Genomic DNA, 11,134 nt, shown 5'->3' with positions numbered 1-11,134 from the left:
ACAGTAATTACTAGAACATTAGCTTAGAATCAGAAAATGAACTAGGAGAAGAATGCCTCTAATCCCAGAACCTATGAGACGGAGGCAGTTCAAGACCAGTCAGGACTACACAGTAAAAAACAACAAATGACAGGCAATGTTAATGCTGTGTCATGCATTCTTACAAACTCTAGCTTTTTGCAAGTGCATATGGTACATTTCCCTTAAAAGTTCAAAATATTTGCATATGGGTGATAAACACCTAAAGAATAAAACTTTTTTTTTTTTAATTTCAAGGTTTCCCCAATTGCATTTCTCTACAGGCTCAGGGAACACAGCCTGGGTATAGGAATGTTCTGATAATCTAATCTACTTCCAAGAAAACTTGCGAACAGAGTGTTCACTCCTAGATATTTCACTGTAGGATGGCAGCATCCCCACACCTCCACGACACAGCCCTAACAGGCATGTCAGCTGCCAGACAAAGGTCCCTTTTCCTTTCTCAACCAGAAGAGCTTCAATGCCCAAAACACAGCTGTGGAATGTGAGAAATCACTATGGCAGTCTACCCTTATGCTGAATTTACTCAAGGCTGATCTCTGACCTCTACTTCCTTGCAGTTTTTGCTCAAGTCATTTCCTATTACTGAAGCTAGTCCTCAAGTCACACACCACTCATCTGGAGTAAACTCAGTAGCAATGTAAGCACGCCTCAGGGGAATACTACTAGGAAGGAAGTCAGTATTTTCCATAATTTCCTTAAAATAGTCAAATAAATGTTACCAAGGGAAAACAAAAATTCCATGCAGCTAAGAATAGATTTATTTTTATATGATTAGCTTTTTAATACACATTAGAACTGTGTCCTGAAAATTCTTTTCCTTACATTCACCTTTACTTCAAAACTGGAGATATTAAAATAAAAACTATAGTGTCTAGCAGCACCTGCTATGTTCTTTCTATGCTGAGTGCTTCTGGGTAATCTGTGTGCACTAACTTCACCTACAAGAGAGAAAGAAAGAAATTCCTAAATAGGAATAAACTAGCAAGTACAGATTGAGTGATCCACACTGGAAACATTTAGAAACAGGAATGTTTTAGATTTCAGATTTTTTTTTTTCAGATTCTGGAATGTTTTTAGGGTTGAGACTCAAGTCTAAACAAAAAGAGTTTGTGTTTTACATATAGCAATATACATGGCCTGAAGGAATTTTAGACAATGTTCTGAGTGCCTACATTTGGTGAGCATGGTTATAGTACTAAGGAGCAAACCCAAGTTCTCACGCGTAAGTTAGCCACAACTCCAGTCATGTATTTTGCCTGTGGCCTCACAGAAGTCAGGTATAGAATTTTCCACTTGTGGTAAGTAACATATCAACCCTCAAGGAGATTGAAACTTTGAAGCATTATGAATTTCAGAATTTTGAGTTGGGGTGCTTAATTGAGTGTAAATTTAAATTTTACTATTAGCTACTTGCAGTGATATTTTGTTTGTGTTTTAACAAATAAAGCTTGTCAGAAGACCAGAGTGCAGAGCTAAACCACAAGAGACCAGAAGTGGTGGTATACTTCTTTAATCCTAGGACTCAGGAGATTGAGGAATATCTGTTAGTTCAAGGCCACCCTGGGCTACACAAGATTGAATCTGCCTAAAAGAGAAACAGACCTTATACAAAGGCAATCCCAGCTTTAAGAAGCTAGAGACAGGAGTGATATGGCTGGGCAGAGAGAGGAATATAATAGGTGGAAGGATGCAGTCTGAAGAGATAGTCTGAGGGCAGGATCGCCCCTTCGGTCTGAGCATTGGTAAAACTAAAGGGTCTTTCTAGAGACTGGCTGCACTGTACCTCTGATCCTTCAGCTTTCACCCTCTATTATCTGACTCGGGGTTTAATTATTAAGACCAATTAGAATTTACGCTATGGCAACTATCAAAGAAAGCTGGGGAAAACAGTGACTCTTGGTCAGAACTGGTTCTTCATCTATAAACTGTGGGAACTACAGCATGAGGAATCAGGACAGGAGAGCCACAACCTACGAGTACTTACTGTCAGAGACGTTCATGGAACCCCTGCTAAGCATTTAGTGGACACTAGGAATGATGAAGTTTGACGACCATGACAAAACTAGCACAATGTAGGCCGGTGTGGTGGCGCATGCCTTTAATCTTAGCACATGCGTGGCAGAAGCAGAATCTTCCTAGAGTCATAATAACAAGGTCTGAGAAGGGACAATTTACCTTAATCTAGTTAATATGTCATCTTTTAAAGGCGGGGGTAGGGCTGGAGAGATGACTCAATGGTTAAGATCTCTGGCTCCTCTTCCAGAGGACCCAGGTTCTATTCCTAGCACCCATAAGGAAATTTACAACTGTCTGTAACTCTAGCTCCAGAGGATCCAACACCTTAAAACAGACATACATGCAGGCAAAACACTAATGCACATGAAATTTAAATAAAATAAATATATAAAACTCCCCCAATTTTTTTGGAACTTCTCCTGCTTTTCAGATAGAAGTCTTTGTCCTAATCTTGAAAAGTACTTTGGAGAGACAAAGGACAGCACAAATAAAACTCACAAACTCCTCAAAGTCAAGGATTTCTTCACTGCTGAGGCGCTTATGACCAACCCCATGTCTGGCATATTGGCCCTCAATGAATGTTTGCTGAACTGAATACATGAAATATCTTCAGACCAAGGAGCTAGTTTAACTAGCTGAAAATAACTGCAATGTAGCTTGCTTGGTATTGCATAAGTACCCCATACTGAAACATGCTATGAATATGTAACAAGAGCTCGTCCAGTACTTCCTACTGCATGCCAAGTTCTCATTCAGTACTCACACAAACCTCTGAAGGTGAGTACTCCTCTAACGCCTTCCAAGCAGATCAGGAAGCTGAAGCGTGAAGACTAGACCACTTGCTCAAGATCATAGGCAAGTCCATCTTCCAAGAAGGCTTAGTCTCTACAAGAGATAGGCAGCCTACCTCCTCCTATAAAGGGGTAAGGTGATCATTCCAGAAAGATGTATGCTTGTTCTGACCAAGCTTTTCTCAGACTGTCCACAGTTCAGCCCACTTGCTAAACTAAACAAAAAGGCATACTTACAGTTGGAAATGGTGGTAGACACCTGAAATCCCAGCATTAAAGAAACTGAGGCAGGAGGATGGTAAGTTCCAGATCACTCTGGCCTATACAGTGAGACGCAGTCTCCAACAGCAATGAACACAAATCATACTTACAAGATAATGGCAAGGACAGTAAGTCAGAAGCAAGTTATGGAGCTGTGTTTTGTCGTTAGTAAAACTGAATTACCTTGATTCAGCCCTAAGTTCTTTGCTAGAACAGCTCTTTCCATTAGAAGCTCATCAATATGTAAGTTTATGTACATGGTCAATTCAGATTCCTCCTATGACACTCACACCTTGATAGGTATCTTTGACCTTACACTGTAATTATCTGTTTGTCAATGTCACTCTAACAAGAAATTCTTGGAAGCTAATGACTATGTCTTACCCACAGTCTCCCTAAGACCAACAGCATATTCAAAAACTACTGATGTATAAAAGAGGCTCACTGACGAAGATCATTAAACAAAATAGTAGGTAAACCTATTCATATGAACCATGAAATCAATTATCTGAGAAGATTTCATTTACTTCAATACCAGATCAAGAGAAAGGAAGGAAAGGAGGGAGGGAGGGAGGGAGGGTGGGAGGGAAAGAGAGAGAGAGGGAGGAAGGGAGGGAGGGAAAGAAAGAAAGAGGAAGGGAGGGAGGGAGGACAAACAGATAAAAAAGAAAAAAGGGATATAAAAAGAAAAGTATTAAGATGGTTCAGCAGTTAAGAGTGCTTGCTACTACTGAGGGGTGGTGGCACACACCTTTAATCCCAGCCCTCGGGAGGTGGAGGCAGGCAGATCTCTGTGAGTTAAAAGCCAGCCTGGTCTACAAGAGCTAGTTCCAGGACAGGCTCCAGAGCTACAAAGAAACCCTGTCTTGAAAAACCAATCAAACAAACAAACAAACAAAAACAATGCTAGCTGCTCTTCCGGAAGAGGCAAAATTGGTTCCCAGCACTCATGTGCAATAGCTCAAAACTGCTTCTAACTCCTCTTTCAAGGACCCAAAGCTCTCTTCTGGACTCTGTGGAGATCCACAGAGACACACAAACACAGACAGACACACGCGCACACACAAGGAAGTAGTAAGATTAAATGGAAGATATTTAAATAAGTAATTAAATGACTTATAGTAAAAATGCATATTCATTAACTAAAACTTGCATTATTGCATTAAGAAACTTTTCAAGAGGGTTGACAGTGGGGAGAAAAGAAGGAAAAGTAGGTAGAGAACGAATCTTTAAACTAAGGTTATTCCCATTTATTTAATCTGCAGGAAAACAGACAGAGGATCCATGACTTGTCCAAGGTCAGAGTTAGTAATGGGGGTCTCAGTGCTGTCCTCTTTAATCCTAACATGTTGTCTCCCACATCCTGTAGCAATGCCTTACACCATTGTTTCAGTTGCTTATCTTTTCTTGTTTATTTTGTTTTTGTTCTTTTTAGGTAGAAGGCAGAAAGCAGAAAAAGAAACTCAAGACTCAGCTGAGACAAAGAGGCATTTTAACAAGGATACAGTATCTAGGATCCCAAATAGGTCACTCATTCTGGGCAATGACAGTTTAAGTCATTTACTTACTTGGGAATCCAGAAAGCTTTACTAAAAGCTAAACATCTGGCTTTTGAGTAAACAACTCTGATAGGAGGTACACAAAGCGAATCCCACTGAGTCTATCTGCCCAGGTTTCTCTCTGGAGGTGTGCCTTTCCCACCATTCCCAATACACTTAGATAAATCTGCCTCCACTACCTGGTCATCATAACAACTCCCAGTAAATCAAGTGTCTGACTAGCGGCCTGTTCACTCCATCATCCACAAGACTGTTCCTAGGTTCATCCTACTGAATTAAAATCAATGAATAAACTTGCCGTTGTTCAGTCTAACCTGGTGACTGGATGAAAAAAGAGGTGTTGGGGGGAGGGATGTAGTTCAGTTGGTATGGTGGTACGCACCTGTAAACCCAGCACTTAGAAGGTCAAGGCAAAGAGGATCCAGAGTTAAGGTCATCTCTGACTATGAAGGGGTTTAGGAGACCAGTCTGAGCTACCTGAGACCTTGTTTTTTAAAAAAAATCAAACAAGCTGGGCTGTGGTAGCGGCACAGGAAACTTTGAGTTCAAGGTCAACCTGACAAACAGGAGTCCCAGGATAGCCAAAACTACACAGGGAAACTCTGTCTTGAAAAACAAAAACAACAACAACAAAAATCAAAACAAAAAATAAGATGTCATTACTAGATAGGAGCTCACAGAGTCTGTGTTTTTAAAAAAAAAATTATTTTAAAATTTTAAAATTAAAGGCTCCAGTAGGATGGGAAGAAATATCTGGTAAAGGAACTTGCTGACAAACCTAACTATCCTAGTTCTAGCCCCAGAACCACCTCCCTCCCACAAGCTGTCCTCTGTCTTCACATGTGCCATATATTGTGTGTGTATGGCACACAAATAAACGTAAAAAAATACTTAAAAATTCAGGTGGCATTTTAAGTATTAAGGCTTGAAGACACTAGCTAGAGTGAATTTCTGAGATGAACATGAAAGGGACATGAGCCAGTCCCTTAGTCCCACTTTTGGTTAACCCAGGATTATGGAGCCCTTGCCAGGGGCCATGTATACCATAGATATAAAATAGAAGGTCCCCTCTCTCCCTGCAATGAGGACTCTGTGAGTAAGTTCCACCAATAGAGAGGAGCTGCTTAGATAAAAACAGAAATCTTCAGAAACTGCCAAGCAGTGATGGCTTATATTTAAATGCAGGAAGCAGGGGTGACTCTCAATAGTCTCCACCTGTCCCATATGGTACAGATAGATACTGACCATAGCAAGCTTCCTCGCTACTGTTATCAGGGGATTCCAGCTCTCCACTCAAGCCAGTTTTCTAAGGAACATCCCTCTCATTACAATAAAGAGGATATGGCAACATAAATGTTAATTAGCTGATAAATTCACTCACTGAAGAAAAACTTGGAACTACTGGGTATATCTAAGTTAACTCCTTTATCAATTCAACTATACAAGCAAGAAGTCACCAGAACATGGATTGTGTCTTAGAGCCAGCCCCTTGAAGACAGGAGTGGCAGAGTATGTGTGCTTAGATAAACACTGTTGTGCTTTATCAACAGTCACTTCCAGGCTCTAGGTCAGGCTGCCCTGGACATAGCTCCTTCCTGTAGACTTCTGCTAGCCTGTTACCTCTCCCTTCGCTTGATGGAGGCACTCAATCTTATGTTTTCAAAGCCATCTCCTTTACAGATCCTCACGACTGACCCTTTCAAGCAAGCTTTCTTTGCTACCTTCCTATGTGTATCTCTGGGCTGAAGTCCCTCTTTGCTAGGCTGCTATTCCAAGGTCCCAGAACACTCCTCCTGCAGAGTCAGAATCTATGTCCACACCCATCTGCTGGAGATGGTTCCATACACCTCTACAGACAATCTTCTCACAGAAAACAAGCTGATGTGGTAAGTCTTTAAGGTACTTCAGGAACAGAAGCAAGAAAGTGAAAGCCTGAAGCGCACTCTCCCCAATGCAGCTGTCATCCATCATGTGTGTTCCCTTCATCCATCCCTGGGCTACCTGATGTTATCATATAATGCAAATTACTCACTGCTCTAAATCCTATCACCTTTCAAAACAACCTGTCAGGGGTGGAGCTGCAGGGACCTGGGCATCTGCCTCCAGGTCAGTCTACCTCTGCAATCCAGCGTCCTGGCCGTGGTTCTACCTTCTCCTGTGGACTGAGAATTACTACACTGCTGCAGCTGTGGCCAGTACTCAACTGTTCCCATGGAAGGGCTGCTGTGAGCTAGAAGTACTACAAAGCAACTCATTCTCCAAGGCTATACGCTAGGAAACTTGGCTTTTCTTCTGGAACATTATATAAGGAAATGGAAAGAAAAGCTGGCATACATTATTAAAATAAACAACACCTTAAAGCAGTGCCTATTGCTTTGCTGGGTCTGTCCTTAGGCTTCACTCAGCCTGTGAACTGTTAAATAAGAAGAATGAAGGTATTAATAAATGACACAATAACTTTATGCAGCTTTACTGAGTATAAAGGGTAAAAATATGTAAACAGAGATATAGGTCAAACTTAAAGAGTATAAAGAAGACAGAACAAAAGGCAGAATGTCTCTTATATAAAAAGCTACCCAAAACTAACATTATTGGACTTATACAAAGTGCCTGAGAATGCATGAAACACAGGCATGTCCATTTTAGAGTCAAGGAAAGCCCACAATTATAGATTTTCATCTAAGAAAAAACACGGTCAGTAATTGACAAACTAATATATAAGAGCCATTCATCCGCAAAGCCTTGACCTCATCTATTCATCAGGCAATGAGTTCTAGGCAGAAACCAGCCAGGTAAGAGGACAGGTTCTCAGCTGACTGGGTCCCAGGGCTAGAGCCAGCAGAACAGTGATAAACTGACTCCTGCCACAAAGACAAAGCATCAAGTATTTTAACCGACTTCAAACAGTCTGCCCTACTGGACCTAACTCATTTTTACCCAGGGTTATGCCAGTAGCAAGGCAAAGGAACGTAGAAAGGAAAGTCACAGCAGGTATCATCACCTACTGGCCTGTGTGCTCTCACACTGGCCCCCATCCACTGACCCACAATCCCTCTTTGACTTGTCATGTTTATAATGCAGTTGACTGATGGGCAGAGAATATAAAGAATGACTGACAGTACATGCTCACTATGCACAGTGACATCTGCCTTAGGAGTTTCATCAACAGTTATGTAAACATATGAAGAGAGTCAAATATTGCACATAAAGATAGCTGAAGTGGTGACTGTGGAGTGAGTGACAAGTGGACAACGGTGGAACCAACTGTGATAACTTCACTGTTGAGAACTGTGCACATAAATCACTGTGTCAACAGCAAGCGTACAGACACTTTCACAAAGGAGCCTGTGTGGGTCAGAATGAAAATCCTGGCCTACTGTACCAACATCTGCTAGCGCTCTGAAATTCTTAGCATGCGGCACATTGCTGAAAAAAGGAAGCGAGCACAGGCAAGTAAGCGGTTCTTCTGTGAGATAAACAGCAACAATACAGAAGCTAGCTGTGGCAGTTGTAAGTCGGTCCTGTCCCTTTAAGAGACAAGCCTCGCCCACTCCCTCCCCTGGCCACCACTGAGGCAGGCAGGTCTTCCTTCTGAGCTCTCTCCTTTTGCGCATCTCTCTCTTGAAGAGCAGCTTCTCCCCACTTCTTCCCTCTGTTTCTCTCTCTCCCTCCTTCCCTTGCTCCCTCCCACTCTCTGTTCTTTTCTCTTCTCCCCTTTCCCTTCCATAAGCCACTAAATAAATATCCAAGCTCACTCTGCATGGCATGCCTATCCGTCTTGGTCTCTCACCGGCCATGCAGCTCTCTGCCTAGGACCTGCAGGTCCTCCTGGCCCATGGGCCACTCAGGGGCCTCACTGCCTGGACTGGCTGCCATGCAGGGAACAGTGCCGTTTTATTTTTACCATAACAGCAGTCTCTTCACAAGAAGTGAAAAGTTTGTGGAAATTAACAAATACAAACACCTGAGAAAACTTCAACATGAAAATTAAGAGTTACACTGGGCGGTGGTGGTGCACGCCTCCTTTAATCCCAGCACTTGGGAGGCAGAGGCAGGCGGATCTCTGTGAGTTCGAGGCCAGCCTGGTCTACAAGAACTAGTTCCAGGACAGGCACCAAAAACTTCAGAGAAACCCTGTCTCAAAAATAAAAAAAAAAAAAGAAAGAAAGAAAATTAAGAGTTTCAACTAAAGTTAAATAAATAGTGCTGGGTGGGGGTTGGCGACGCCTTTATCCCAGTACTCTGGAGACAGAGGCAGGCGGATCTCTGAGTTCGAGGCCAGCCTGGTATAGAGAGTGGAAGACAGCCAGCGTTACACAGAGAAACCCTGTCTAGAAAGAAAAATAAAATAAACAACATCTAACGTCTATCTATGAAGGACAAGCCATACATAATCAACATGCTGAAAAGCAGGCTTACAGTCTTGCTATTTCTAACATGGTTTCATGCATTCAAGTTAAGAATAAAATCTTACTTCTTTATTTAAAAAACAGAGGACAGTGACGCTTGATAAAAATTCTTTATCTGTGGGAACAGGATAAAGTCCACACATCTTCCCCAGCATGCCCATGTTATCACCTCAGACCCAGTGAATGAGAGGCAACTAAGGGTGCAGGAGAAACCAACATTCTACTAAGATACTTTTAAGACAGGGAGATTGAGTATTCTGAACTGTCTGGGTGGGCCCATTGTCCTGAAGACTGGAAGTAAGAAGCAGGAGAACAGGAAAGACAGAAGCATGAGGAGGAGTCGGCACAATGCTGCACGGCTGGCTTAAAGACAGAAAAGGAAGTCCCAAGCCAGGAAACACAGTTGCCTCCAACAGCTGGAAAAGTCAAGTTTAGCCATCTCCCCTAGTAAATACAGAAGGAAATGGACCCTATCAACATTTCATTATAGGCCAGTGACATGCATTTTTGATCCTGGTTTTCTAGAACTGCAAGATAGTAAATCAGTATTGTTTTAAAGCCACCATGTTTATGGCTATTTGGTATAGTAACCCCACACCATCCTATTCAATGTAAATTATTAAAAGTTTTTGTTTTAGTTTTTTGAGTTTCTCTGTGTAGTCTTAGCTGTCTTTGTAGACCAGGCAAGGTCTCAAACTCACAGAGATCCATCTGCCTCTGCCTCCCAAGTGCTGGGATTAAAAGTGTGCACCACCACTGCCTTGCAATTATCAAAAAAATTATTAAAATTATTATTATTATTTTATTCTTGGGTTATTAGAAAAAGAAAAAAGAAGTGTGAGGTTATCTTCATCTAACTCCCAGCACTTGGGAGTCTACAACAGGAAGTCTCAATCTGATGCAACAACAACAAATCCCAAATAGACAAAATATGTTAAATAATGATTTGATTTTCAAGCCCCAATCCACAAAGGCTAAAACCCTCATGATGAGAAACCAGGGAGGCAGGTCCTATGACAGTCCAGCTAACTGCCTTCCGAGAGCTCTTAGCCCACAGTGTGGGAAGAGGGAACTGGTAGAGCCCACTTGCTGAGACAAAGCTCAGGAACCCCAGGCAGTGAGGATCCCTGAGAAAGAATACCAGAAAAGGGAACTGTTACAGAGGAGGAGAAAGAGACTGATCAGGAGTTAAGAGCACAAGCTGCTCTTCCAAAGACCAGCATTTACATGGTAGCTCACAACCACTGTAACTCCAGCTACAGAGGGGTTTCTGAGGGCATTCGTGTATGTACACACACACTTAAAAGTAATAAAAATAAATGTGAAAAACTAACAAGTTGTCTTGAAAACAAACAAAAAATCCAAAAAACTGCTCATCTCACTTGAACCCGAGGTAACTAGGGCTAAGAAAGGCATTAATTAAAAGGATTAGTGTGACACTGGTGTCTGGAATTCCCATGCATCAGGAACACCACCTACTCTAATGGTGAAACTGGACGAAACAACCCACAGCTCACAAAATACTATAGGGTGAACTCAGAACAATCCAAGCCTGAGGCCTGCTTTGGACCTCAAGGGACTGGGGCAGCAGCTAAAAGGGACAGAGCCTGCTTATCCATCCAAAGCTTTGGTTTTGATCCCCAGCATCACCAAACACAAGCAAATGCAGAAGAACAAGGAGCAAAACCTCAGTGGAATGTAAAGATTTCCATGTCACTAAACTGCTTCTTCCGGCACAGCTCAAGAATACTTAAAGGAGCCAGGCAGTGGTGGCGCACGCCTTTAATCCCAGCACTTGGGAGGCAGAGGCAGGTGGATCTTTGTGAGTTCCAGACCAGCCTGGTCTACAAGAGCTAGTTCCAGGACAGGCTCCAAAGCTACAGAGAAACCCTGTCTCGAAAAACCAAATAAAGAAAAAAAAAAAAAAAAAAAAAAAAACCAAAATAAATGGTTTAAAAAAAAAAAAAAAAAAAGAATACTTACAGGAATACAGATAGATACCAGCACCTACCAATGCACAATTCCCCACGTCAGCATTCACATGAAAAGACTAGAA

The 11,134-nt window shown here is 42.0% G+C and overlaps 1 protein-coding gene across 2 annotated transcripts in view; it reads right to left on the bottom strand.

The window, feature by feature from the left end:
- Positions 1-11,134, bottom strand: part of Tmem131 (transmembrane protein 131) — a 163,363-nt gene that overhangs the window by 135,120 nt on the left and 17,109 nt on the right. The window lies entirely within an intron of this gene.

This window comes from Alexandromys fortis, unplaced genomic scaffold (assembly GCF_014885135.2).
Source record: "Alexandromys fortis isolate MF-2015 unplaced genomic scaffold, M_Fortis_MF-2015_v1.1 scaffold_20, whole genome shotgun sequence".
Classification (NCBI taxonomy): Eukaryota; Metazoa; Chordata; class Mammalia; order Rodentia; family Cricetidae; genus Alexandromys; species Alexandromys fortis.
The sequence above is the reverse complement of the archived record's forward strand: the minus strand, read 5'-3'. Positions and strand labels throughout refer to the sequence as shown.